Source organism: Emydura macquarii, unplaced genomic scaffold, assembly GCF_026122565.2.
Source record: "Emydura macquarii macquarii isolate MOO-44397 ecotype Brisbane River unplaced genomic scaffold, CSIRO-AGI_Emac_v2 contig_719, whole genome shotgun sequence".
NCBI lineage: Eukaryota > Metazoa > Chordata > Testudines > Chelidae > Emydura > Emydura macquarii.
The window spans coordinates 16,854,118-16,880,856 of NW_027130856.1; the positions used below are offsets into that span (position 1 = coordinate 16,854,118).

A 26,739-nucleotide genomic window follows, 5' to 3' on the forward strand; every position below is an offset into this window, starting at 1 on the left:
AAGTCAAAAAAAAAAGGGGGGGGGGATTACTCGAAGACCTGTTTGAGGGGTATGGATGTCAATAACCAAGGCTGGGCTGGGCTGGGGATCCTGGAAGAGATAGAACCCAGGGAAACTGAGGTGAGGCTAGATGCAGTGGGAGTACTGGCAAGAGTAGAGGCCCATGAACTTCAAGGAACTACGGTCATTTCCGGAATTCTGCAGCGATTATTGCAGGTTGATAAAGAATTTTGCACAGATCATGCATGTGCCCACAGAGCTCACCAGGGGATACCCCACACAAATAAGAAGTGGAACTCACAGCGGGATCAATATTTTAATGTGAGCACACTTTTTGGAGAGTGGACCACCGAGGGCAAAGAAGCTTTCTGGAAAATCATTCGATAACTGAATCAAACGCCTGTCTCAGTGTACGCTGATCCCACCCAGCCATACGAGCTCCATGTCGATACAAGCTACACCAGGTTAGGAGCCATCCATTGTCAAGAGCACAAGGGCAAACTTCTACCAGTAGGTTTTGCGAGTCAATGCCTCACAGCCCCTGAGAGAAACTACCCTGCTCATCAAGTGTAGCTCCTGGCATTAAAGTGGCCCTTGGCAGAAGGGTTCCTTGACTAACTCTGAGGCCAAGTTCATCATAAAGACTGATAATAACCCTCTGATGTACGTCAAGACAATAGAGAAATTATCTGTAGCAGGGCACCGGTGGGGAGAGGCACACTCTGCCTCTGATTTCACTCTGCAGTACCAGTCAAGACAAACAAACATGGATCTGGATGCCTTGTTTTGTTGGCCTCACGCTGAGGACTTATCACCCAATGCTCACATGGATGTGTGGACCCCTGAATTTGAAAGCTTTATGCCAGTGGCTATCGGTTGTCGAGGATAAATCTATAGCCAGTTGAGAAGAAGCAATTGACTGCCTGGGGAGCACCGCCAGAAGCCAGACCCACAGTCTACTCAAATTTACTAGAGTACAGGACATTCAGCTAACCAGACTGAAGGATCAAGAGGTGGAGCTCACCCAGTGAGCTGATCCACGAATGAAGGACGTCCTTTATGCATAGAAAGGGGAAAGGACCCCACCACTATTTGGCTGAGTCATCCAGAGGAGGTCCTTTTGCTACAGGAATGGGGCCACCTATTGGTTCAAGATGGGAGTCTTTGTTGGGGAAAGTTTACTGGCATCAAAGACAACTAGAAGCACCCAAGACTCACTGCTGGACTGGAACTCAGCCCAGGATTCCTGAGCTCTGAGTGTAGACACATTGCTCAACATCTGCCCTTTCATATGATGGTACTACTGGGCTTATGGGGCCTCATGTTGGATTTAAACCTGTTTTATTGCTCCTCCTATCCTCTGCTGTTTTTCTCCATTCATCTCTCTATAAATAAATATTTCCCTTCCTTATATTCATTGTACTATTCCAGGGTATGTTTACTCTGGGGGAGGGAGGGATTGGAATAGGTGCCCGTGGGGTGGAAGGGACTTTCCCTGCTGCATTCCTGCCTGTGCCCTTTTTTGGCAGGAGTCCACTGCAGTGCTGACTCCATCTTTGCTCTGAGGGCTCTATCGTTACCTGCCTGGGCACCTGATCCATTTGAAATATTCTAGTAATAAGGAAGGCAGTTTTTCAATTCCTCTCCTTCCCCTTCCCTGGGGGTAAGTCAAGCTGGGAAGTAAACGCTTGCAGGTTCTGATGATCCACATATTAAGTGGTGCTTCCTGCTGGTGGAACACGTCATTTGTGTTCCATGATCTGCACTGGCTGCCTAGACTGAAGTTATCTTTAAGTCCCTGTGATGGGTGTACTCCTCCTGCTGGCCCTGAGAGGGTTGAATTAGGCCAGGTGGGCCCAATCAACCAGTTAAGCAGTGAGCAGGGGAGAGATTTAGGTGGGGGAGGGAGCACTAATTGGAAGCAGGCTCTGCTGGATAGGAACACCAGGGGCTTGTGTAAAGCCCAGGAGGGGGGCTGTGTGAAGGCAAGTTGCAGTCACCCAGGGGAATAACAGCAAGGAATAGGAGTGCAGAGCCTGGCTGCTGATTAGAGGGCTCCTGAACTAGAACCCAGAATAGACGGCAGGCCTTGGTTCCCTTACTAGCCACAGGGGATGTGGCACAGACCAGGCACAGGACAGTGTACTGCCTGGGATGACTTAGACTTTGATACCCCTTCTCAGCCCTCCCAGAAGGGGAGCCACCTAGCAACTCAGCTGGAGGGCTCAGTCACAAAGAGGGGGGCTGCAGGGCAAGAGGCTTATGGGTGAGACCCTGCCAGAGGAGGACCCAATGCCTGACCAGAGTTAATCCCCAGGATGGCCAGGAGGAGGTGCCACTAATGGTGAGTAGACCCCATGACAATCCCTTAAATGGTTTGGGTCTTCTTAGTTGAGGAACCACTTCTCTCCTCATGACTTCCTGCTGCAGCTGCAATCAGTGGAAGAGAGTAAGTAGGTTGGAACCTGCTACCTTTAAAAGAGAGGGTGCTGGTGTTAATGTTCTCTGTTAGGGGCCCTGGCTCTGGAACCAGCTCCCATCTAAAATAGCCTTGGAATCTATTGACCTTTGGTGCATGTGTTTCCTTGAGTTGCTGCAGGGAGGTGGGCATTCGACCTGCACGGGGAGGACAGTTTTGTGGTGGCTGAGTTCTGCTGGCTGTTGGGGAGATAGGATGCTATTTATTGTCTTGCTTTGTTGTAGTAACTTGTGTCCGGGCCACCCCTCTTCATTGTGTAAATCAAAACCAATACATAATAAAAGCTCACTTATGGCTTTGCCACAAACCCGGGGTTTAGGGCTCCCTGTTGTTGTGCTGTCCCAGGAGCAGTCCAAGAAGCAGTTTTCCTCCCAGCTCCCTGAGTCACACTATGCCAGTATAGAGTAAATGTGTATGTCCCAGACACAGTGGCTGATGTGTTTGGGGGGGTGTGGTGGGGAGGGGTATGAGCACTGCCCACCCACATCACCTCACTCCCCTGTGTGGGATGTAACAACCCTGCAGCAGCTGGTGGTGCCCTGCCTAGCCACCCACAGTCCGGTTGGCTGGTGGAGGGGATTAAGGTACCCTCTTGCTCTCTTGCACAACCATGTAGGGTGGGCCACAGTCTGTTCATCATAAGCAAATACGTACTTGGAGTTAAATTATCTGGAATAGCAGCTTTTTATTTCTGACTGTATTTAGGAGTCCCTAAAGTCCTTTGTGGGGCACTATTTATTTTAATGTCAGCAGCCCCAGTAACAGATGTCAGTGTAAATAGCCTGGTGTCCTGCAGAATCACGTGAGTGTGTGTATGAAATCCCTGCTTGTGGTCTATCTGAAAATCCACATCTTTAACTTCCAACTTTAGGAAGCAAGAAATAAATGCACTTCAGATAGCACAAGATTGGGGATTCTGGGATTTAGAGCATCCTATAGTTCCTGGCAGTAGCCGTGGCCCTAAAGGGACAGAGTAAGAAGGAAACCAGAAGAAATATTTTTCATTAACTTAACAAAGAAATGTTTAAGTAGTGACTTGATCAGTCTACAAGTACCTACATTAGTATCCGAAATCTTCTCCTTGAGGGCTAGAAGCTAATGCTAGACCAATTCAGACTAAAAATATAATGCACCTTTATAATAGCAAGATTAATTAACCATGGGGACACCTTACTTTGGGACATGGTGGTTTCTCCGTTACTTGAGTCTTTTTTTAAAAAAATCAAGACTGGCTTTCCCCTCTAAAAAATGGGCTGTAGCTCAGCCAGAAGTTAGGGGCTTGATGCAGGAATCTCTGGATAAGCTTCTGTGGACTGTTATGCAGGAGATCAAACCAGATGAGCAGAATGGTCCCTTCTGGTTTTAAAATATATAAATCTATTAAATTAAGTACCAATACCATGAATGATGGCAGGTGTGTACCTGAAGAATGGGTTCAGTTAGAAAACCTGTTTTTCTTCACTGATATTTTTCATTGGTTTTAAGCCACCAATAATTTTCACTAAGGAGAATGGCTGAATCCTATGGAACAGAACCAAAACCCCGATTCAAACACAGCGGTGAAGATTGTATTGGAAACTGCAGATCCGAATTTGAAAATTGGATCTGAATTTTACCCATGGTTCATAATGCACTGAACACAAACCGTAGACCCAAACACCTTCAAACTCCAAGCTGTTCTAAATCCACATCCAAACAGACACTTTGTATCTGGTACCAGCCTCTGCATTGGAGAGGGTATACACTCCTGAAGTGTTTAGATGGGACTTAAGTGATGCCTAGTTCTTGTGCTGTACATGGATGAGTCACCCTAACTCCTTAGTACTAACAACCTTCAACATCTTTCAGGATTTCTCTTCTCCTGTCCATGTCCACAGATCATAACTGGAAGAAAACAAGTCTATTGTTTCATTTAACATTCTTAAGTGGCACCCTTGTGTTTGGCCTATATTTTTTTTTAAACTTTCTTCCTCCCAGCTCTCTACAGCATTCTGTTGACTATTCTTTTCTCTTTAATATGAGATGATGTTAAAAAAAAAAACCTTTTCAATTAGCTATGACACTTTCTTATTAAAATTACTTTTATATCTGCTAAAGGACCATAAGCAATATTAGGGAAAGTAGATGAGATAATCTCTCCTATTCTGTATAACTACATATGGCCAGAGAGTGGAACTATGGAAAGACTAGATCTACATTATGTTCAGTGTTTAGATAACATGTTATCTAAACATCTTTGAAATATCAGAGATGTTGGGAGGGCAAATTCATCTCTGGTTTAACTCCCTCGATTTTGAGTTCACACTTTGTGCTGGTGCTTGTCAGGAGACCAGGTATCACATGATTTTATCCTGAAGCCCAGTGCTTCCTGTTGGCCAGTTTGTGTCCTGTGCAGTTCTGGGATTACTTGCACTTTGTGTTACACACATATGTCCTGTCCTCCTCTAGTGGCTGATCCACTACAAAATAACTGCTTACCATTGTTAATGGAGTTTGTCCCTTAGCTGTCAGAAGTTCATGCAGCTAGTGCAGAAGGTACAAGGTTCATATCCTGCTCATCAACCACGCAGAGGTTATTACCAATGTGGTGCTCACCATGGGACTAACCCAGTGGTGCTTAAGATGTGCTTCCCTTGGGAGGAAAGCATGAGGGAGGAAAAAGTGTGTTCTGTGTAGTCCTCCCCCTGACTTGTCCACTAAAGGATAACAGCCTTCTACTGCTACCAGCTAATGGAGTTACTACTTTAGTTCAAATGGTAGAGGTATATGATGAAGATCCCAGGTTGTTCAAATCCTGCAGATAACCCATGAGGTTTACACTTGCACAGAAAATGCTTTAGATGAATTATAAATATCTATCTAGGCTAATCTCATTACTTTGATATCTGAGGACCTGAGGCACCATGAAGGTCATTAGGTGAAGGACAGGTAGTTAATTAAAGGATCAGGGTCCCAAAGGTTTTAATAAAAATCAGACCTTCAGAACTCTCTGCAGGCACATTATGTGGTGTATAGATCATTGAGAACTGTCTGATTATGGCACCTTTAAGACTTTCAACATGCAGTGTGCAAAGAGACCTGGAATCAGCTGTAGCTGGAATTGGTCAGTTATATGGAGACTGAACCTGAGGGCTGGTCTACACTAGACAGCTTTGTTGACAATAGTCACTGTTTGTTGACAAAACAGTGGAGATGCACAGACTAAAGTTCCTGTCCCACCAATATCACTCCCCTGATATGCCGACATAATAAAACCACCTGAACGAGAGGTGTAGGGTTTACGTTGGCTTAGTTAGGGCAACGCAGTGTCAGTGTAGACACTGCGTCCTTTACATCAGCTGTGGGGCTGTCATTCTTGTCAATTTCACCGCTCCAAGCCCCCAGAGAGCTGAGCAGCTGGTTTCTGCTGCCGGCCAGGAGCGGGGTGAGAAGTCTGGGCTCCTGGACCCTGCCCTCAGGGTAGGGTGGAAGCCATGAATGGCTTCCCCCTGGGAATGGGGAGTGGGAGATGGGCAGCCCACCCAGAGCCTGTGGGCTCTCAGCTCCCCGAAGTGCTCTTCTCGAGGACACACTTCACCGACGCAAGGAGGGTAGTGTGGACATCACTGTAATTACTGCAATGGCTGTAAATTGACCTATGTTCAGTCAACTTCTTTTTCTAGTATAGACAAGGTCTAAGAATGAAACAACTCTGGGCTTAAACAAGGACCTTTTTGCAGTATTATCTTGATTTGTTTTGTTTACAGTGTTCTCTTGTCATTATTCCAACCCAGTTAAACTCATTGTAGCTCAACTAAAAGACAGGGTTGGCTGACTGGATGTTGGCAAGCTAGAACAAGGTTTAGAAATAGAATAGAGAAATGTCAGCTTCTGGAATAATTTGCAGAGCCAACCTCCCCAAAACAGTGTCAGGACTTCTGCTAGATCCGCAGAACATGCAGTTGGAGTGTGTATGGCCGTCCCAGAAGTGCAATAATGACCATTAATATCCAGGACTACCTTTTTATATAGGGAGGACAAATGAGAGTTTACATATCCTGAACCAAGACCCAGGAATTCAAGAGGCAGATACATGGGGTTTACTGTGATATACAGAACTTTTTAAACAGTTGTTTGTAGGCAACAGCTACAAACAGGTTTCCACACAGCTTGACTTCCTGGCTTGTGTCTCTCGTTTGCCATGGACAATACCCTGTCTGGTACTCCTTATACACGTAAAGGGGTTTTCTGTGTCACTATATCCCTAAGGGCATCTAATCAGCAAGAGGAGCCTTTAGCTAGAATTCCTCTGGCTGGGCCGAAGTAGGTTTCAACAGCCTGGGTTTTGAGCTGCTAACTGGTGGTGTCTCCATCTGACCGGTTAAGGTAGTCAGGAACCCTACCCTGCCTCCCTATGTAGTGTCAACTATCCCCACCCTGCTACTTACACACACACACACACACACACACACACACACACACACACACACACACACACACACACACACACACACACACACACACACACACACACACACACACACACACACACACACACACACACACACACACACACACACACACACACACACACACACACACACACACACACACACACACACACACACACACACACACACACACACACACACACACACACACACACACACACACACACACACACACACACACACACGGTGTAAGGCTAGTCATAGGGGTGTGTGTGTGTGTGTACATATACTATTGACACCTCCAAAATCAATGTACACTTAATTTACAAGGGGAAATATAGAGGAAGCAGCTGAGGGGAAGATGGATTTGGAGGGGGTACATCAGTAACACCATACAACCGATGAGTAACACTCCCTCTCCCTCTCCCCCAGCGTGGATTTCCCTGGATTCACTAGTCTGGTTTACTCCATACTAGTGGGCTCTGTAAGGTAGAGGAACCCACGTGCCTTGATGAGTCATTGAAGGCCTGAAGGTGCTTGAGTGCAGTGAGGTTATTAGGAGTTGAGTCACCCGGGGGCTAACATCTCTCTTCAGCAGCAATAGTAGCTACTTCTAAATGGAAAAAATCCCCATAGTACAGGGGGCATCCATGGCATTTCTAAGCCCAGTTGCTGTCTCAGAGTAGTTCAGCAAACCCCTTTCAGGGCAAAATAGGTAGCATCCTAGTTGGCCCAAGGCAGTCAGGGAATGATCCTCGAGCATGGGGGAAGGCGCCCAGGGAACAGCCTGCATGCCCTCAGACAAAGCTGTCCTCTTATTCTCCCCCCTCACCTCTGATTGGTTTAGTCAGGCGTCCATCCTCCCAGGGTTCACCCAGTCACAAGGCTCAACACTCCTAGTGAGACGCGCCCACTGCAGTCTCCCGCATCTCTCATTTACCCGACAACAAGCTTTGCTCCCTTTTTCATCAGCCCCATTAACGTGGGTTGCATATGGGCATCTAATGGCTGAATAGTGTAACCTCCATGCCTAATATGGAGATCTCTCTCTAAGTGACATGGAGAGAAGAGGGGGAGGAATTAGTTGTGACTGGATCATTGTTGCTAGGCTGATGCACAATTAGCATTCCAAACCCTGAAGTTTCTGGAACTGTGTGGCCATTTGGGGCATGCTCAGTAGGCTCCCTGTAGCTGGCCTAATAAACTCCATGGAGGGCAAAAAGTCTGGGCAGCTGCTTTACAAAAGGATGTGTGACCTACATAAGTTGGGAGAAGCTCAGCCACAGAAGTAGAAAGTAGGCTGTTTTCCCCTAAGGGCTGGTCTCACTACATGCTTAGGTAAGCAAGGCAGCTGACATCGACCTAGTTGTGCATGTATCTACACTCAGAATGGTCTCTCACAGCTGTAGGCATCCCGTCACACCTCATAGTAACTCCACCTCCCGTAGCAGTGTAGAGCCACTGTTGATGTACTTGGGTCAATGCAATGTGAGTGTAGACATTGTGTTAGTTATATTGACCCTACCTATCCTCCAGCAGCTGTCCCACAATGCCCCACACTGACTGCTGTGGTCACATTTGTGAATTCCACTGCCCAGGAGACATGGAGACCAAAAGTTTTCCCTCCCCTTTAAAGCTCCCTGAATTTTTGAAATTCCTTTTCCAAAGTGCCCGACTTGGGAAGCACACCTAGCAGCACTAGCTAACTGAATGATTCTGCAGTCCAGCAGAAGAGGAGACGGTCTTCACGGTTCCCATTAGAGATTCCTGCAAGGAAGAGGAGGGAAGATACTGTAGTGCTTTTGACTAAGCAGACAGTAAAGAGTTTATGAACAAAGACTGAGACTCAGATGAACTAAGTCTAAGTTTTGAAACTACAAATTACTTCTCACTGTGTTTCTGTGGGGACTGGACTGTTTAGATTTAATTTGGGTTTTTTTAGTTATATTATCTTCACAGTTAGTTATAACTGTGGATTATGAAGTGGTCTGTTATGCAATAGAAGTTAAGCTATTATTATTATTTTATTATTATGTTGCTTTATCATTATAATATTTCATAAAGTTGGTAGTTAACAAAAGGAATTAACATAATTCTTCTTTTTGACTTTTGATTGTGGGAGGGCTGACCATGTGCACCCTTGCTGAAAATGCTGTGTCTGAATTCTGGATCTCCATGCACTTGTCTATAGGAGTTATGTTGAAGCAGTAGGAGAGGGGCGGTGAAGTAAATTCTAGGCTACCCAAAGCTTACAAATTGACTCCCAAACAAGATGTTGAGGATCGCTCAAGGCTCCTCTGTGATTACTTTCTGAAGAGTATTGGAGCAGTCAGTGGTAAAAGAATTTAGTGTTGTTGAACAGTGTTATCGAATTTGTGTATTGCATTAATATTGTTAAGATAATGGAAAATTATGCAGTTTGGGTTAGATCCCTAAAGGACCATTTTGGTCAACAAGCTGTCCTTGCTGATAGTACAGCAGAAGTCGAGGGCTATAAGAACCTTTGCTCGTGTGACTGATATGAGGCGGATGAAGGAAGAATAACAAGATATGATTCTTGGTGAATTCGAAGGCTCTCTTTCTGTGATACACATAGTGAGGAATAGTGTGTTGTAGAAGTTAGGGCAGAAATGCGATGTGACTCTGTCACAGAGCACCTTAGCCGCTACCCACCTCACGGTCACAACACATACCAGGCTGTTATCTTTCACCAAGGTGTGTAATTATTCCATGTAACCATGTACTACAGGCTTACAGCAAGTGGAGGCTTCCCCACAGCCTTCACTCCCTAGCCCACGCTCACTCTCTGAGCTCCCCTTCTGAGCTCTTCTCACATTCTCCTCCTCCCCCCAAGTCCTCCAGTGTGTCATGTCCTTCTGAGCTTGTTACCATATGTCTAGGGTTATCACACACTGGGTCTGGAGGACTCTTGGGAGGGTCTACAGTCATGAGCTTTTTACATGGACCCACCAGTTGGGGTCCTTTCCCACACCGACTACCCTTTTTTACATAAGGGGAATGAGGTCCATTCTGTTCCTAACACTACCGAGTAAGGCAAAGACTTTACTATCACTACTTGCTGCCATCTAAACTTTCTTTCTACTTCCAAGGGGATAACTGCCATGGGATAAGTGTTCTTTTCCCCCATGTATGCAATAAATAGTTATTGATGCCCCCTTCTGCCGCTTGTTGCATGCCCTGCCCTCCCCCCACCCCCCCTCACTCTGAGACTGAGGGTTTTGTGCCTTCATGGCTTGGCCCTTCAACCAGGTCACTGTGTCGGTTTTCAGTAGTGTACAACAAGTAAATTTATTGCATGGGGGCTAGCCAAGTTGAACTGACCTTTTTGTTGGCTATATCTTGGAAGACCCTAACTTCCCAGACTTAAATCTAGTTCATGCAATTTTGATTACATTTGCTGTGTGAGTGAAGGTTCATATGTTCTGAAGGTAAAAATAAAATTCCTGTCTCTTCAAATTTCCATATCTCCCATGTGGCTAAAGAAGGATGGTTGCTGCCACCAAGGAGTGGGAGGCTGGGAGGGCATGGGGGGGTTGCCTTCAGGGGGTGGTAGGCTTGGGTGGGAGCTCCTGTGGCTCTTGTCTTGTGGGGCTGGCTGGGATCATCTACCTGCTCCAGTTTTATGACCTGGGGCACAGGATTGCTACCCCACTCTCTCAAATTTGGTCTGGACGCCTCTCTGTCAAGGGAGCGGGGCCAAACCTGAGCATTGCTGCAACTCCATGCACCAGGGGACAGGTCTGGGAGCCAAGCCCAGCCAGCCCTATAGGACGAGAGCTGTTTCAGCCGGGATGGGGGATCTTGTGGGTCAAAGTGGGACAGTTCCCATAAAACCCAGAACTGATTACAGTGGACTTTTGGCAGTAATTATGGCTCTACTTTGGTAGTTTATCTCTCTGCCGAACCTGGCATTTCTGTTCTTTGAGCTTTCATCTTCCTCCCAACATCAGACTGTAAACAGTATGAAATGCTGCAGTTTAATTTTCCCTGGGAAGACTGATCACATAGCTAGAGCATCTCCTGTTCCTCAATGTCTCTGCTAACTTCCAGGATGACAGAAACAATTTATCTCCAGCCTTTCACTTTTCTTTTCGGCATTTCATTGACTTCATTAAATACACTGAACACCTGGATAAGCTTGTCCTTTTCTCCCAGTTCAAGCTTCTCTGTTACTGCTGAGAGGGAAATATACTGTAGTCTGATCTCCTCTTCTCTGCTGGTCAGCACTCTTGCTCATGGTGCGTAGATGCAAAGTAACCCTTCTTTTTACATCATCATGAATTAAGTTTAAAGTACACTGCTGTTTACCAAGTATCCTCCTTTTTAAAAGCAAAGAGCAAGATTTTCAAATATGGGTGTCTAAAAGTTGGGCTTCTAGGTCCATACTTAAGCAAATAAATGGCCTGATTTTGAAATGTGTTGAGCCGTTCCTATTAACTTCAGTAGGAGCTGCTGGCTACTAGCACTTCAGAAAATTAGGCCATTGAGTCTAAACTGTGATACCAGATGTAATATAGAATCATAGAGCCCTAGGGTTAGACGGGACTGCAAGGGTCATCTAGTCTAGCCCCCTGCCAACATGCAGGATTTCTTGTCTAAACCATCCAAGACAGCTGGCTATCCAGCCTCCTTTTGAGAACCCCCACTGAAGAAGCTTCCATGACCTCCCTAAGAAGTTAGTTCCATTGTCCTACTGTTCTTGCAGTTAGGAAGCTTTTCTTGAGATTTAATCTAAATCTGCTCTGCTGTAATTTTGAACCCGTTGCCTCTGGTTCTGCCCTGTGACAACAGAGAATAATTTTTCTCCATCTTTTTTTATAGCAGCCTTTCAAGTATTTGAGGACCGCTATCATGTTCCCCCGCCACCTCCCCTCCCCCCGAATCTCCTCATTTAAAAATTAAACATACCCATTTCCTTCAGCCTTTGCATTCTATCCCTTTGATCACCTTGTTGTTCACCTTTGGATCCTTTCCAGTTTCACTACATCCTTTCTACACACTGGTGACCAAAATTGACACACTACTGCAGCTGAGGCCTCACCAGCGCTGAGTAGAGTGGTACTATCACCTCCTGTGACTTGCATGCCATGCCTCTATTAATGCAACCTAAAATTGCATTTGCTCTTTTTTTGGCAACAGCGTCGCATTGGTGATCCACCACAACCACAACTCCCAGATCCTTCTCAGCAGTGCTGCTGCCAAGCCAGTTATCCCCCATTCTGTATTTTTCCATTTGGTTTTTCTTCCCTAAGTGTAGTATCTTTACATTGGTCTTTGAATGTCATTTTGTTGTCTATAGCTCAGTTTCCACTGCTAAAGATCCAGTCATGTCCAAACGTGCAAGCTCTGTTTTGATGCCAAGCTTTTTGTCACAGAGCTCTGTCTGTGACTGATGTCTCAGATTCTGCCTGCCTTCTACCAGGGTAACAGAAATGCACATTCTAACTTAAAAATATCATCCATTTTCTACCTGGTGATGAGCATTCCTCCTTGCCCCATGTGAGTTTTCTGGATACTGTTCTCATTAAACTGGGAAGCTTCCTTTTTTGTTTTTGCCTGGGTTCAGCTTTTGTTTTGGGTAATTGCATTGTGCACAGAACAGCCAAGGTTACATGTTGTTCATTACCTTCATTCTTATCATTGCCAAGATGTGTATGTTTTGGAGCGTGACTTCCTTCCTTAATAAGGAGATTACTGAAGAAAATGAGGACTAATAACTTGGGACACTTCAGGTCTCCTCTTCCTAGAAAGGTTGTTTTATTTTTAGTTTCTCATTTGTTCTCTTTGGTTCCTTGCACTTGAGAAGTGTTTGGTACCTTAAAGGGTGGATCAAAGGTATAAAAACAAATATAAGGGTGGACATCATATAGAAATGTTTCATGAGCTTATATCTGTATTTATGGTGTTACAGACACATACTAATCAGTCACTATCAGTGTGCAAACCCCATTCTGTTTTGTGAATTAATTTATGAGAGACATGAAGCAACTCGGGGGTTGGTGGTGGGGGGGGGGGCGTCACTTGACAGAGGGGACTGGAACTTTATAAAAAGGAGACTCAAAAGGAGCAGACCAAAACCAGAAAACACAACTGGGCAAGAGGAGAGAAGGGGCAGAAGCTTCTGGAACTCTTTGGACAGACTCTGAGGGCGGGTGAGGAAACTGCAGCAAGATTTTTGCATGCAAGTGTTGGTTTTCTTCCGTAGATCTGTGGACTTCTTGAGCTGTGTTTTGAGTACAGCATGCGAGTGGTTTAGAAGTGCTGTTGCAAAGACTGTATCCCTTGCTTTATCTAACATGGACTTTGACAGTTAAAACAGTCATCCAGAGTACCCATTGGGGTGGACCTGTTGCGTGGGTGTGCAAAAGCTACTGGGGAGATTTGAGGGGGCAGCACTCAGACTTTAAGGCCAGAAGGGACCCTCGTGATCATCTAGTCTGACCACCTGAACGTTGCAGGCCACAGAACCTCACCCAGTTACTCCTGTAATAGACCCAGAACCTCTAGCTGAGTTACTGAAGTCCTCAAATCATGATTTAAAGACTTCAAGTTACAGAGAAACCACCATTTACACTAGTTTAAGCCAGCCAGTGACCTATCCTCCATGCTCCAAAGGCAGGTGAAAACCCCTCAGGGTCTCTGTCAATCTAACCTGGGGGAAAATTCCTTGGTGACCGAAAATATGGTGATCAATAAGACCTTGAGCATATTGGCGAGACCCACGGGCCAGACACGAGAGAGAGAATTCACTGTAGTAACTCGGAGCCCTCCCTATTTAGTGTCCCATCACCAGTCGTTGGGGATATTTGCTACTAGCAGCTGTAGATGGGCCACATGCCATTGTAGGCAATTTCATCATACCATCCCCTCCATAAACTATTGAGCTCAGTCTTGAAACCAGTGTGGTGTTTTGCCCCCAGGGCTCTTCTTGGGAAGCTGTTCCAAAACCTCACTCCTTTGCTGGTTAGATACCATCTAATTTCAAGCCTAAACTAGTTGATGGCCAGTTTATATCCATTTGTTCTTGTGCCAACATTGGCCCTTCCCTTAAATAACTCCTCTCCCTTCCTGGTATTTATCCCCCTAATGTATTTTCTCCAAAGTAATCGTAGCTCCCCTCAGCTTTCATTTGGTTATGCTAAACCAGCTAAGCACTGTTCTTGGGCCATGGAGCCTCAGGACAGCTGGGCTGCCAGGCTCCACCTCCCAGGAAGGTGGCACCAGCATTGAAGTCTGTACCCCAAGAGGGTGCCTGAAAGGCCAGACATAGAGCCAGTGTCTGGATGCTGCCCAGACTCGGAAAGCTTAAAAGCACATGAAATCCAATGTTTGGATCCAGTACAGCAGCCTGGTCACTATCCTCTCAGCTCAGCTAGGGCCATAGGTGACAAAGCTGTTCTGAGATGACTGGAAACGTATAACAGTATGGCATTGGAAGAAGGGGCAACAATGCTGTCTCTTCTTACACCAGTGTTACCATCTACCACTTGTCAGAGGGGCATCTGGGACCTTGCAGGTTGGCTTCTCAGTGGAGGAGAAATCAGTGACACAGATTCAGGGGATATTCTAAGTATAACTTGTTTTATTTACATACACCCACCAGTCCTGGAGCAGCAATAGTCACAAACAGCATGCAGGCCATCCCCTCTTTTGGGGATTTCAGCCCAACAGCAATGTCTAGTTCTAAGAGAGAAACTCATTCTCAGGAATTGCCTCCAGTCAGGTCACAAGGCTCAGAGCACGCTCTTCTGTTGCTCACATAGCTGCCTCTGCACAGAACCCTGCAGAACCAAACCAGAAACCCTGAGCATGGTTCCTCAAGACAGAACATTTGCTTGCACCCTAAGGAAAAGAAGTTGGAAGACTATGTGTAACAGCACTAGCTGGTGACACCTGCCAATGAAATACCCTTTCATACAAACAACAAAATAGAAATGCAGGCACATGACTCGGCGCACAACTCTCAACCTGTCAAGGCCCAAATGGCAGATATAATGTGTAGCAGAGACCCAGACTGAGAGACACAAAAACATGACTGATGCAGGAATATTACAGACATTAGGCCAGTGGTGGAACTTAAAGAAGGGCCCTGCTGCTCTAAGTTTCAGTGGAGAATCAGGACCCAGAAGTTTAGGTTTTTTTGTGACACAATTTCCTTGGTTTAATTATGTGAAGAAAATGATGGGGTGTGTTTTTTTTGTTTTGTTTTGTTTTTTGTCTAAATCCTGATCTCAGTTCACCACGCCAGTAGTTAGGTTGAGTGCTGGATAGTTCTGGGAATGAAAACTCCCCCATTGCAGATGTGCAGTAGGACCCTCGGCACTGTTATTCCTGTCTCAGGGCTGGAGTAACTTTCATAGCTTTTGTGAAAGAAAAAGCTAATGGAGCTCCTGGGCAGTGCACCTGCCAGTCCCACACTCAACTCTCTTATGCCCCATCATCACTCCCACGTCTCCCCTGTGCAGTGGGGCAAAGTAACCCCCCTCCCACCATCCTAGGGAAGGTCTTCTACATATGCAGTGGTTGCATTACCCCTGCACGGATCTCCAAATCCTATTCTGTTTCCCCCTTCTTGCAGAGGCCTCTGCACATGCAGTAGAGCTTATTCCTTTTCTTTGGAATAACTCACTAGAAGGCAAAACTACTCCTCCTCCAGAGGTGCAATCTTACAATTTACAACTACAGTATCAGATTGCATGGCACACTGTAACTGTGATAAAGTAAAACAGACACACTATATTAACTCGCTTGTAGTAATCATTCTTTTCATTTTATAAGCCAGATACTACATACTGTTTACATGACTCTCCAGAATGATCTCTCCGAGAGGAAGAGAGGTGGAGCCATTGAATGATTCACCATACACACTGTTGTAAAGATTAAAGTGTCTGCCACAGACTTAATGTGCTTCACTTAAGCATATGCACCCCCTCCTTTTTATTAAAACCAAAACACAAAAACCCCAATATTTGAAAGCTCAGCCTTCAGCAACTTGCATTGAGCAGTCTTTAAGGCCTTGTTTATATGGGGAATTTGCCCCAGTTCCAGTAATCAGCAGCCAACCACTGTTAAAGTTGCTCCAGTGCAGACAAGACAAGCTACAATTTACACTGGTGGAGAGGACCCTGGCTTGAAACCAGAACAAGAACTGGAATGAATCCCAGCTTTCCTTGTCTACTCTTAGCACTTGCGCAGGGGCAGCTATTGCAGCAGCTAGTCATCAGTTGGAGTCAGAAAAAAATCCCCAATGTGAGTAAGGTCTTAGACCCTGAAATGTTCCTGGAAGTTAGATTCTCTTTTGAAGAGGGCTCGTAGCTGTGGGGAGTGTGTACTTGCATTCATATTTTGGATGGAAAACTGTGTGTAGTTGTAGTACTATGGTAGTGCATTCTTAACACCTAATGGGGGACTCCCAGTCCTGAAGATCTCGCTATCCAAGACATAACGAGTACATTCAAATGGGAAAAAGAGCTGAGAAACACTGATAAAGATCATGTGCCTAGTGCACAACTTGCTGAGTGTTGTTACTTCCCCAAAGTTGGCGTGTCTGGGATGGGGAAGGAGGAGTCCTTGAAACATTTCAAGAATTGAAGATTTTGCTGGCCTCATTCTTTTGCCATTGGGCCACACATGCCCAGCAGAACTGAATTACCATTCCTGGGCAGTTACTCTAGCTACAGCACTGTTTTGGGAGTCCTTTTAAAGTAGGAAGGGAAACTAGACAGAGGGGCCGTAGTACAGGGGAGAAGGAAGAGGCTAGCATGCAGCTGTTCCATTTGTAATGGATTTGACAACTTCACGTTACCAGTCGCACTTATGTGCGTAGCTAATGTTCTTTACCTGTGGATACATTTTTGTGACTAAAATGTTGATCGCCCTGTGGAGGTTAATTGGCCATTTACGCGTGCCATGTCAGGGTGACAGGATGTTAATAACTAGGCAATAGATTCTGGAAAAATTATTCAGCCAAATACCTACACAAAGCAAAATTTCAGTGTAACCGTACCATGGAGTCATCATGAATGCTCCTAATAATCTAGTTCTATTCTGACTGTTAGTTCATTGGAATCCTTACTCTATAGCATCTATAGACTTTGATTTTGAGCAGGGAAGTTGTTTAGCAGATGGTAATTTTAGAAGCTGGATAGGAGGAGCTGCCTATCAGATATAGGACCATACTTAGCAGCCTTATCGGTGGAGGGGTGGGGTTGAGTTTTCAGGATACTGGAGAAAGGAAAGCTTTCAGTGTGTCTGAATTTGATCATCCAGCTTACAGTCGTCCTGAGAGTGGAGGTAATGTTTAATAGTGACATTATACACATTGGGCAGGGTATAGATCTGTTACAGCAACTTGTGTCCAATAAAGACGGGGTCTCCTACAATTCTAGGAAAAGATTAAGCCAGAAACTGTGGAGACATGTAACGTTTCTTTAAATCTCAAGTCCAGGGCAAGTCTGGGGAAAGTTCAGGCAGAAGTTCTGCAATTAAGCAGAAAGAGACAGTAACTTTAGGGATAATGCTGTTCTCATAGTTCTTCTTCAGTGTTTAGAAGAAATCAACTCTTGCTGTGATTCCTTACCACCGTCCCATGACAATAACTACTTAAAATCCTAAAAATGACCCTGAAGTTGCTCCTGTATTTCCTTTTTATAGTTATTGTATTCGTTTTTTTTTTTTTTTTTTTTTTTTAATGATTGACATTAAGGGCCACATTCAGACCTGTTCTAAGCATCTTCGATTCCACTAATGTCATTAGAGTTGGATTCTCAATAGGTCTAAAACTGAGTCCTTAAACTATTTTATTCCATAGAAGAATCTAGTAATCTGATATATTAGTCAAGAAATGACTGTTGATTGCTTGTGGGACTTTAAGATTTGTATCCTCTCTTATGCTAGTAGGCTAATATTTTCATGGGGGGACATGCCGATCAATGGGAGCTGAATACTATTATGTTCATGTCCTACACAAAGAGAGAAAACCATAAAATACTCTTTCTGGAAAGTGCAAGGTAATACCACTTTACTTAGAATTCAGAACCCTAACACACAAGAACCAAAACCAGAGAGAGACAAAGCAGGCTGCTCCCTGAGACAGAGAGGCTCACCTCAACCCACCTTGCTCTAGGCTTACTCTATGAAGACTGACTGCTTAAGGCCCAGATCACACACTTTCTTACAGAGTCACTAGCTTACAAACAGGACCAGGAAAATCCTTACAATCCAGCACTTCAAGCTTGTAATTTTAACATAGTTGTCACAGGCACCTCACTCCCTTATGCCCCTTGGGAAATCCTAGCCTTATGGCACAAAGATGATTGACTATCCTCTGGACTGAACCCTCTGTCTATTAGTTTTGTTCTTGTTCCATCAACTTCTTGTAACCAAACCATTATGGTTATAGCAGTACCAAACTCCTGACACTGTAGTCCAGCTTCTGTCCTGTCTGTAAGTAAGTAAACTTGGTTGACACCATGGCCATGTTCTGCATTCCCTGGTCCCTGCTAAAGACACCTATTGACATCGACGGGCATTGGATTGGGATTTTTGTCATGCAACACGAAGGGAGGGGCATATCCAGAAGAAATCTACAGCACTGTTTCATGCACACCCTTCTCTGCTGTATCTTTCATTATGGCACATTCAAACCAAGTTAGTCACAGGCTGATTTGGTTGCTCTCTTCTTGGTGTGTAATTGCTTACTTCAAGTTGCTTAGTGACACACTTGTCAAAGATTAGACAGACCTTTCAAGTTCACTACTAGTGTAATAATCAGCACCATAATGAGCATGGAAGCTTGCTATACTAAGAATGTAATTGTGAAGAAATACAAATCAATAGAAGTCTAATCTATGTTAAACTGAATTTTAGAGATTAATCAGATCTTAATTACAGACCAGTTCACCCCCTCAGTAGCTATAGCTACATTCATTGATCGAGCATTCATGCCGGCACTATAAACTAAGTATCACATTTTAACATTACTGTCATTAAACATTGTACATTCATAATCTTTTCAGTTCCAAATTATTGCCTTTAGTATGTACCGTAATAACATCAGTTAGGGCAAACTCTTGGGGCCAGATTCTGATACCGTTACTCATGTTGTATCGCATGTTAACCACAAGCATTCTCATTGACTTCAATAGGACACTACATAAAGTAAGGTGCTATTCATAATTCGTTTATAGTAGTGCCTACAATATGCTAGACACTTCCCAAACGTGCCAGAGGGAGTGGTCCTTGCTCCAAATATCTCAGTCTAAAGAAGAAATACAATGTTAAAGAAAGGGAACAAATAATCTGGAAAAGGAACGAGGTGACAAAATTTGTAGATTATTTAGGTTAGTGAAGACAAGAGAAGACTGTGAGGAACTTCCAAGGGACCTAGCCAAATTAGGTGAATGAAGAACACAGTGGTAAATTAAATTATTAGTATTCACTGTAGTAGCACCTAGTAGCCCTAGTCCATGGATCAGGGTCCCATGGTGCTAGGTGTTGTACAAATGTGGAACAAAGAGGTCGCTGCCCCAAGGAGTTTACAATCTAATCAGTGTTGACAAATGTGATGCACATTAGAGGAAAAAAACTGAACTACTCTGTGATGGGGGTAAACCGACCCCACGCTGACTAGGAAGAGGTTGATGAGAGCCTGTGGGTGCAATTAGCACCATCCCGTTACACCTATGCAAGATGTCAAGCCTTGAGGGAGGAGATAAGAGGAAAAGTCCAGCTCAGTGGTGACTGACTGAGAAAGGAGATCGAACTCTTGAGCTAGCCCTGGGAAGAAAAGGCTGGCTGAGGCCAGAGCCTAACCAGAGACTGCCTTCAAGCTGCCTGGAAAGAAGGATCAGCTGGGGCTAATATGAAAAGAGAAGGAAAACATTGGGACTGTTGACTTTAGATGAATAAGAGGGGATGGGGATATGATAAAAGTATAGGCTATAATGGTCGGTCTAGAGAAGGTTGGTTGGGAATTTGTCATATCCCTCCCCCTCCCCTCATATCATAACACAAGAACAAAGGGACATTCAATCAAATTAAAGGCAACAAATTCTAAACTGAAAAATTAATTCCACCACTGGCCTGCTGAGTAAACTTTAGTAAGTCCTTCGACTTCTCTGTGCCACAATTTCCATTTGTAAAACAGGGATAATGGTACTGACCTCTGTAAAGCACTGTGAGATCTAGCGATGAAAAGCACCATGGAAGACACATAGGTGTCTGTATTGCTTTCATATCTAATGCATACACTGTACAGGGACATCTTCCGATCCCACAGACAGACTCAGTCTTCAGCACACAAATCTATCTGCATTCATGGTGGAAGGAAAGCTCTGCTTGGTCCCCATGGGAGTTGTGCGTAGTCCCTCCTTTTCAGTAACAGGCTAAATTAAGTTTACCAAAATGCATTTCATTTAGCCTTCCTAAGACAGTTATCCTGTATTAGATGAATGCCCACTGAGTATTAAAAGCATATTTATTTGAAGATTAACTACAAGGCTGAGTAGTTTATCCCAGTGAGGCAACTGGATTAATGATGAGAAAACTGAGCACCCATCTATTATCCCTATTATATTACAAGTGATGACCCAGTTTTCATACTTTAATAGTGAATTAGAATAAATCTAAACTACAGTCTCCTGATTCTCCTAGTTGTCTCATGGGCTGAGTAAAGCTGCCGGTTTGAGTCCTGTCTGTCTTCAGAACCATCAACATAGTCTGGGAAACTTTGGTACTCCTGCCATTAGCTGAAACTTGTGCAAAAGGTATTGGGTGAAATGGGGAAAGCATGAAAATGTATTCTGTTTCTTTCTTTACTGCATCAGAGCTGAAGCAAAGCATTGTCAAGGGGGGACACAGATCACATTTGAGAGAGAGGCAAAAGGTTTTTTGTTTAGACCAGATTTCTGCCACTTCTACACTCATTGAGTAGTCACTTGCTCTGCAGATAGCACTGCTGAATTCAATGGGGCTTCTTAGAGGAAAGTATTCTTCAACATGGGAGTCAGTGTGGTGGCTGCCATCTTGACCAACAGCAGGGTTTGAAAGGGAGATCTCCACAGCTAAAAGCATGAGTTGCTACTGTTTAAGCTAAAGAAGCAAGGTTTTCTACTTGGAGTTGTAATGGAATCATATCCTTTGTGGATCAGGCTTAGAAGGGGACCTGTAATGCATATTCACCATCACAGTACATTAGCATGAACTAAACTTCTCATTTGGGGTGCCCGACTTGAGTTTCAGAGCTGCTTGGCAACTACATATTTGCAGTTGAGGACTCTTCGAGAGTATTTCTCCAAGGCCACAGAGGGAGTCAGGCTTCTAGCCAGGATTAGAACTCAGTTCCTATCTTCCAGGTCTATGACCTCATCATTAGGCCACATCTCCCTCTAGATCTTTAACTTTTCTTTGCTAAGTTTCTTTTGTGCTGCCTAATAATATTTCAAAAGCAAATCTACATCAGTCATAAGAAGCAAATGCCATCCTACTGTATTGTGTAACTCTAAGTGATGGCCATGGCACCCAGAGCTTTGGAAGGGGCACAGTTTTGTGTATTAAAAAGAAATAAATGAATTGCAGATGCAGGCTTGGATTTTCAAAGGACCCTAATGGAATTAAGTATACAACTTCCATTGATTTTTCACCTAATGCCTTTGCACTCCTTTGACAATCCTGGCCATATTTCTGAAAGGCCCAAATTTGAAGTGGCAGTGCAACACGCAGACCTTGAGAGCATGACATCCAAAACTAACTCTAAGATTCTTAATGAAACTCGTTCTGAAGAGAGCTGCTTCATCACAAGGCTAGCAAAAATGTGTAGGCTTCTAAATTAGTGACCTGCACCAATCAACAGTAATGAAACTCTACTGTCCCTTGACTCCGTTTCCCATAGACAGCTTGACAGCAAGTTGACTGCAAAGTTCATAGTGACACTAATCTTCAGAGAAACTCTGGAAGGCATGCTAGCAAAACTTGTGCTTGTACCCAGTTGAGTGTAATTGGGTGTGCAGGCAAATCATGTGCTTACACAATAGAGATCTGCTGAAAATTAGAGACATCATGTTAAGGTTTTAAAGAGATGGTCCAAAACATTAAGCAAGTTTCATGAACACTTAAAAAAAAAAAATAATTTCACCTGGCTCTATAGCTACTGGGTTTAAAAAAAACCCAAAAACTTCAATGTTTTGGTGCAGGGAAAGGAGCTAATAAAACTCTAATTTCTTACAAAAAAGGAAGGAAATTCAGGGTGAGAGTTGTGACTCTATCCTGAACATACTCTTTTTGGTGTAATGTCTAAGCTGTATCTTACACATTGCAAATGTAAGCTGTGTTACATGTAGGCATGGGGACCAATTTCTGCCCTGTTGCACTTGAGTAAGCCCACTGACTTCAATGGAGTTGCGTGGATGTAACTAAGGAAAGAATTTAGTTATAGGTTGAAGGCAGAATTCTAGCATTCAAGACAGCTATCTAATACTCACTCTAAAAATCTACATTTCAGTGTTATCTACTTTTATAGAAGCTCTATTGTGCTAGGTATTATACAAGCACTTGGTAAGTCGCAGTTCCTGCCCCAAAGGGCTTACAGTCTAGGACAGCATTTTATTATTGAAATTTTTTGTATGGGATCTTCAGAATATTTTCCAAACAAGTAACATCTTGAGTGGAATTAAATTCAGAATATGTTTTTAGTGTTAGTCTGATACATTAAACTGGATTATAGACTTGTATCCTAGAAAATGATACTTGTGCTTTAGTTTCATTAGCCTGCTTTAAACATTGGTATTAAAACACGATACTTACTTAAATACCAAACTGTGCCTGAGCTGTAATCTGTTTCGCCAATAAATAGATCATTTGCAAACCACAAAGTCTCTTTGATCTTGTAGAATGCTCAACTAAACTTAAAAGGAAATTAAACGCAGAGCTCAATTTTTCATTAAGTTGTCGCCCACTGTTTTAGAGTTGACTCTTCAGATCTGTCTCTTCTAACAGGGGGACAAACAGAATGTTAATACCATGGTTTCTGTGGAGTTACAAAATCTGCACTGAGCAAGAATTTTCCAGTTATTACAGCTTCTTAGCAATTCTAAATCTCAATCTTACAGAAGTCTCAGGACACTCTTAAAATATTGGTGAAAGCAGTGTTTTGTAAAATCAGGGACCATTCAAGGGCCTATGCCTGGGACAGGCAGTGAGGGTGACAGGGGCTCTTGTAAAATTGGAGTTTGTAAAATAAGGGTTTACCTTTAGTTAGCTAGGCTCAAAGAAATCCCAGTGCTGGGACTTGGTCTGTACAGACCCAGGCACACTTCCTAAGATCTAGAACATACAAACTAATTCTATTAATTTTATTGTGGGCCCAATACTGCAGCATTAAAGTCAGTGAGATTCTTGCCTTTGACTTCAGTAAATGCATGATCAAGCTCTAAGAGAAGTTCCTATCTTGCTGTCACATGATTTCCACAGCTGTTGTAGACCATTGCTCCCACACTACTCAAGTATCCATCTACATTCACTCAATGCACAGTCAACCTGTGGAATTCTTTGCCAAAGGATGTTATGAAGACCAAGACTATAATGGGGTTAAAAAAGAACTAGATAAGTTCATGGAGGATAGGTCCATCAATGGCTATTAGCCAGGATGGACAGGGATGAAAACCATGCTCTAGCCTCTGTTTGCCAGGAGCTGAGATCCCCAGTGAGGACATCAGTTTGTTACAACCCCAGCTACGGAGCCTTGGCTTGTGCCAAGTTTGTGCTCTTAGGTCTTCAGGTCTCTGGTGTGTTGGCCAATATAGTGTCTGTCACAAATGCACTTACTAGGCTGACCATTAAGTTCACATTCTGGTGTCTCAGGAATCTTGGGAACTGAGAAGACTGCTTGAAACTAGGGGAGGTGAGCAAATTGTCTTATTTTATTTAATGTTTATTTTTGTAGTCTCCATGGGCTTTGACGAGGATCAAGGCCCCATTGTGCTAGGTGTCCTAGACAATTAACAGTAGATCTGGCGCTGTAAAGAACTTATAGTCCAAGATCCTGACCTTGCAAACTTTTATGTCTGTGGGGATTTTTATTCACATGGATAATCCCATTGAAGTAAATGGAAGTACTGAAATGAATAAAGTTAGTCACTTGGGTATTTACATGATTCGGCCTGAAGAAACTAAGTTCTTTCTCTGAGATTCTCATTTCTTTGTTTATAGGGCTGAGCTCTACTCACAGTTAGAATTTTTCTTACAATTATGGGGCTTGAAGAGATTTTTTTTTTCCTTTTACTGTAGGGTTGGATGAGCCTTGTTTTTGGAAATTTTGGTTTGGGAGGTGTGCCAGGGTGTATCAGGGCCTATGAGGTCCCCTGCTGCAGGCCTCGTGGTCCTACCACACCCCACCCCAGGAAAAGATAAGTGAAGGTTGGTCCTCCAGGCCTGCTTAGAGAAGCTACAGGGAAGCAGCCAATCAGAGCACAGCAAGCTCAGTTAAAAGGCGCTGCTGGGCCTGAGGAGGGCAGTTCCTGGCAGGGACCAGAGGAGCAAGGAAAGGTGTTCTTTGCTGGAGTTTAAGGGAGAACCAGAAGATGGGTTCTGGTGACATTGGCATTCTGTAAGGAAGAACTTCACACCCGGGGTAAGGGTGAAGAGGAAGGGGCTACATGGGAAGTGGCCCAGGGAATAGCATCAGGAACTATTACAGGAAGCAGCATGTGGCTGCTATTTTTAGGGTCCCTTTGTCAGGACCTGGAATGGTGGGCAGGCCTTGGGCAGGGGTGACTTAAGTCCCAAGAAGGGGATAAGGTTTGTTAAGAGGTTCAATTGAAGGGCAGGACTTAGTCTCCAAGGAGAACGGCCTCTGGGCACTGCTCTGTACCAGGGCGGACAGGGACTTAAAGCTAGCCCAGAAGGGGCTGAGGACTGAGCCCAGAGACAGCGCTAAACACATTACAAGGGCACAGAATCTTTTACCCTGGAAGGGGTTTATTTGTTCACATGTTGACTGTGTATGGCCTGGCTGGAGGGCTGAGCCACTGAAGACCCACCTGATGAGGTTAACAGCCAACATGGAGCGCCAGGGGTAGAAAGAATTTGCACCTGACCAATGAGAGGTGAGTGGCACACCGTCACAGGAAGGTTTCAGGTCTGTCTTTGATAATTACACTGATGGTCAGTTTTGTGATCCTCTTTTCATTGTCTTAACTTTATTGGGAGAAAGGAATAATCTCCCTATGTTTTGCACTAGGATTTTCTTCTGTACATGGTCTGGTTGCTTCACTGATTTGTTTGAGCATATGATGGTGTAACTGTCTTTTTAATTTTTTAAGCCCATTGAAAGGGAGAACAGAAGGGATTTGTTGGAATCATCTGTATTTTTGTACTTGTCAGGAAAGCACACCATGGGGCATAGCTACAATTTGCCAGAAGAATCCAAAGAAGTTGTTGGTAGTTACTCAGCAGAGGCCATAGTAAAATGCAATCCTACCAGTACAAATAAAAGTAAACCCAGCAGCTTCCACAAAAGTAGGAAGGAGAAAAACAAACTTGCTTATCCCAGCCACACTCGCAAGCCTTCTGTGCACAGAACACAGCCTCTCTTTATATATACTCCTGGGAGAAGAGATGTGTTTTGTAGCATGCCTGAAGGCGTAGGAGAAGTGGGAGTGAATTTCAAACTTCAAGGTCTATCATGAAGAACTTGTCAGGATGTGGTGGAATGACCTCTTTATTTTTATCTCTTATTCCACCACATCCTGACAAGTTCTTCATGATAGACCTTGAAGTTTGAAATTCAATAAGAATGGAATAAGAGATAACAATAAAGAGGTCATTCCACCTGTAATAGATGTGTCCTGAACCCAGGAGAAACTAAAAGGTTCAAGAACAATACATTGAAGGACAGTAACAATAGGCTCCTTTTCCATTTACACCTATGTCAGCCCTGAGGTTTCCTGCAGAAATAGTTCTGTTGCAACCGAATATTTTGAACAATCTATAATAATTGCTGCCTAATGGACCTGGGAATTGCTTATAATTCCCAGTGAAGTGGTCTTGCTTAGCCTTGTGAACTGTCTGCAGTCTCAAAATCTTCCCTTAATTAGGAGAAATGCCTCTGAACTCTTCTGGAGACCAGGAAAAATGGATTGTTGTCAGCCTCCCTAGTGGGGTTCCACACATTGACTTTCCTCCTTGGTAGATCTGAATGGCAAAAAATTATTATTTATATTGTGGTAATAGATTCATAGACTCTGCGGTTAGAAGGGACCATCGTGATCATCTAGTCTGACCACCTGAACGTTGCAGGCCACAGAACCTCACCCATGCACTTCTGAAATAGACCCCTAACCTCTGGCTGAGTTACTGAAGTCCTCAGATCATGGTTTAAAGACATCAAAGTACAGATAATCTATCAGAGAATCCACCAGCAAGTGACACTTGCTCCATGATGCAGAGGAAGGTGGGGGAAAAAAACCCAGGGCCTATGCCAATCTACCCTGGGAGAAAATTCCTTCCTGACCCCAAATATGGTGATCAGCTAAACCCTGAGCATGTGGGCAAGAGTCACCAGGCAGACACACAAGAAAGAATTCTCTGTAGTAACTCAGAGCCCTCCCCATCTAGTGTCCCATCACCAGTCATTGGGGATTTTTGCTACTGGCAATCACCCATGGACCATATGCCATTGTAGGCTGTTCCATCATACCATCCCTTCCATAAACTTATCCAGTCAGTCTTGAAGCCAGTTAGGAATTTTACCCTTGTTGCTCCCCTTGGAAGGCTTTTCCAGAACTTCACTCCTCCGATGGTTAGAAACCTTCA

General features: G+C 44.1%; 1 long non-coding RNA gene across 1 annotated transcript in view; it reads left to right on the forward strand.

The window, feature by feature from the left end:
* The first annotated feature begins 2,051 nt into the window (after nt 1-2,051).
* The window catches only part of LOC137149315 (uncharacterized), a 40,382-nt gene continuing 15,694 nt past the window's right edge, over nt 2,052-26,739 (forward strand). Inside the window, exon 1 of the long non-coding RNA XR_010918742.1 lies at nt 2,052-2,344. This is a non-coding gene — a long non-coding RNA (uncharacterized lncRNA). The remainder of the gene's footprint in view (nt 2,345-26,739) is intronic.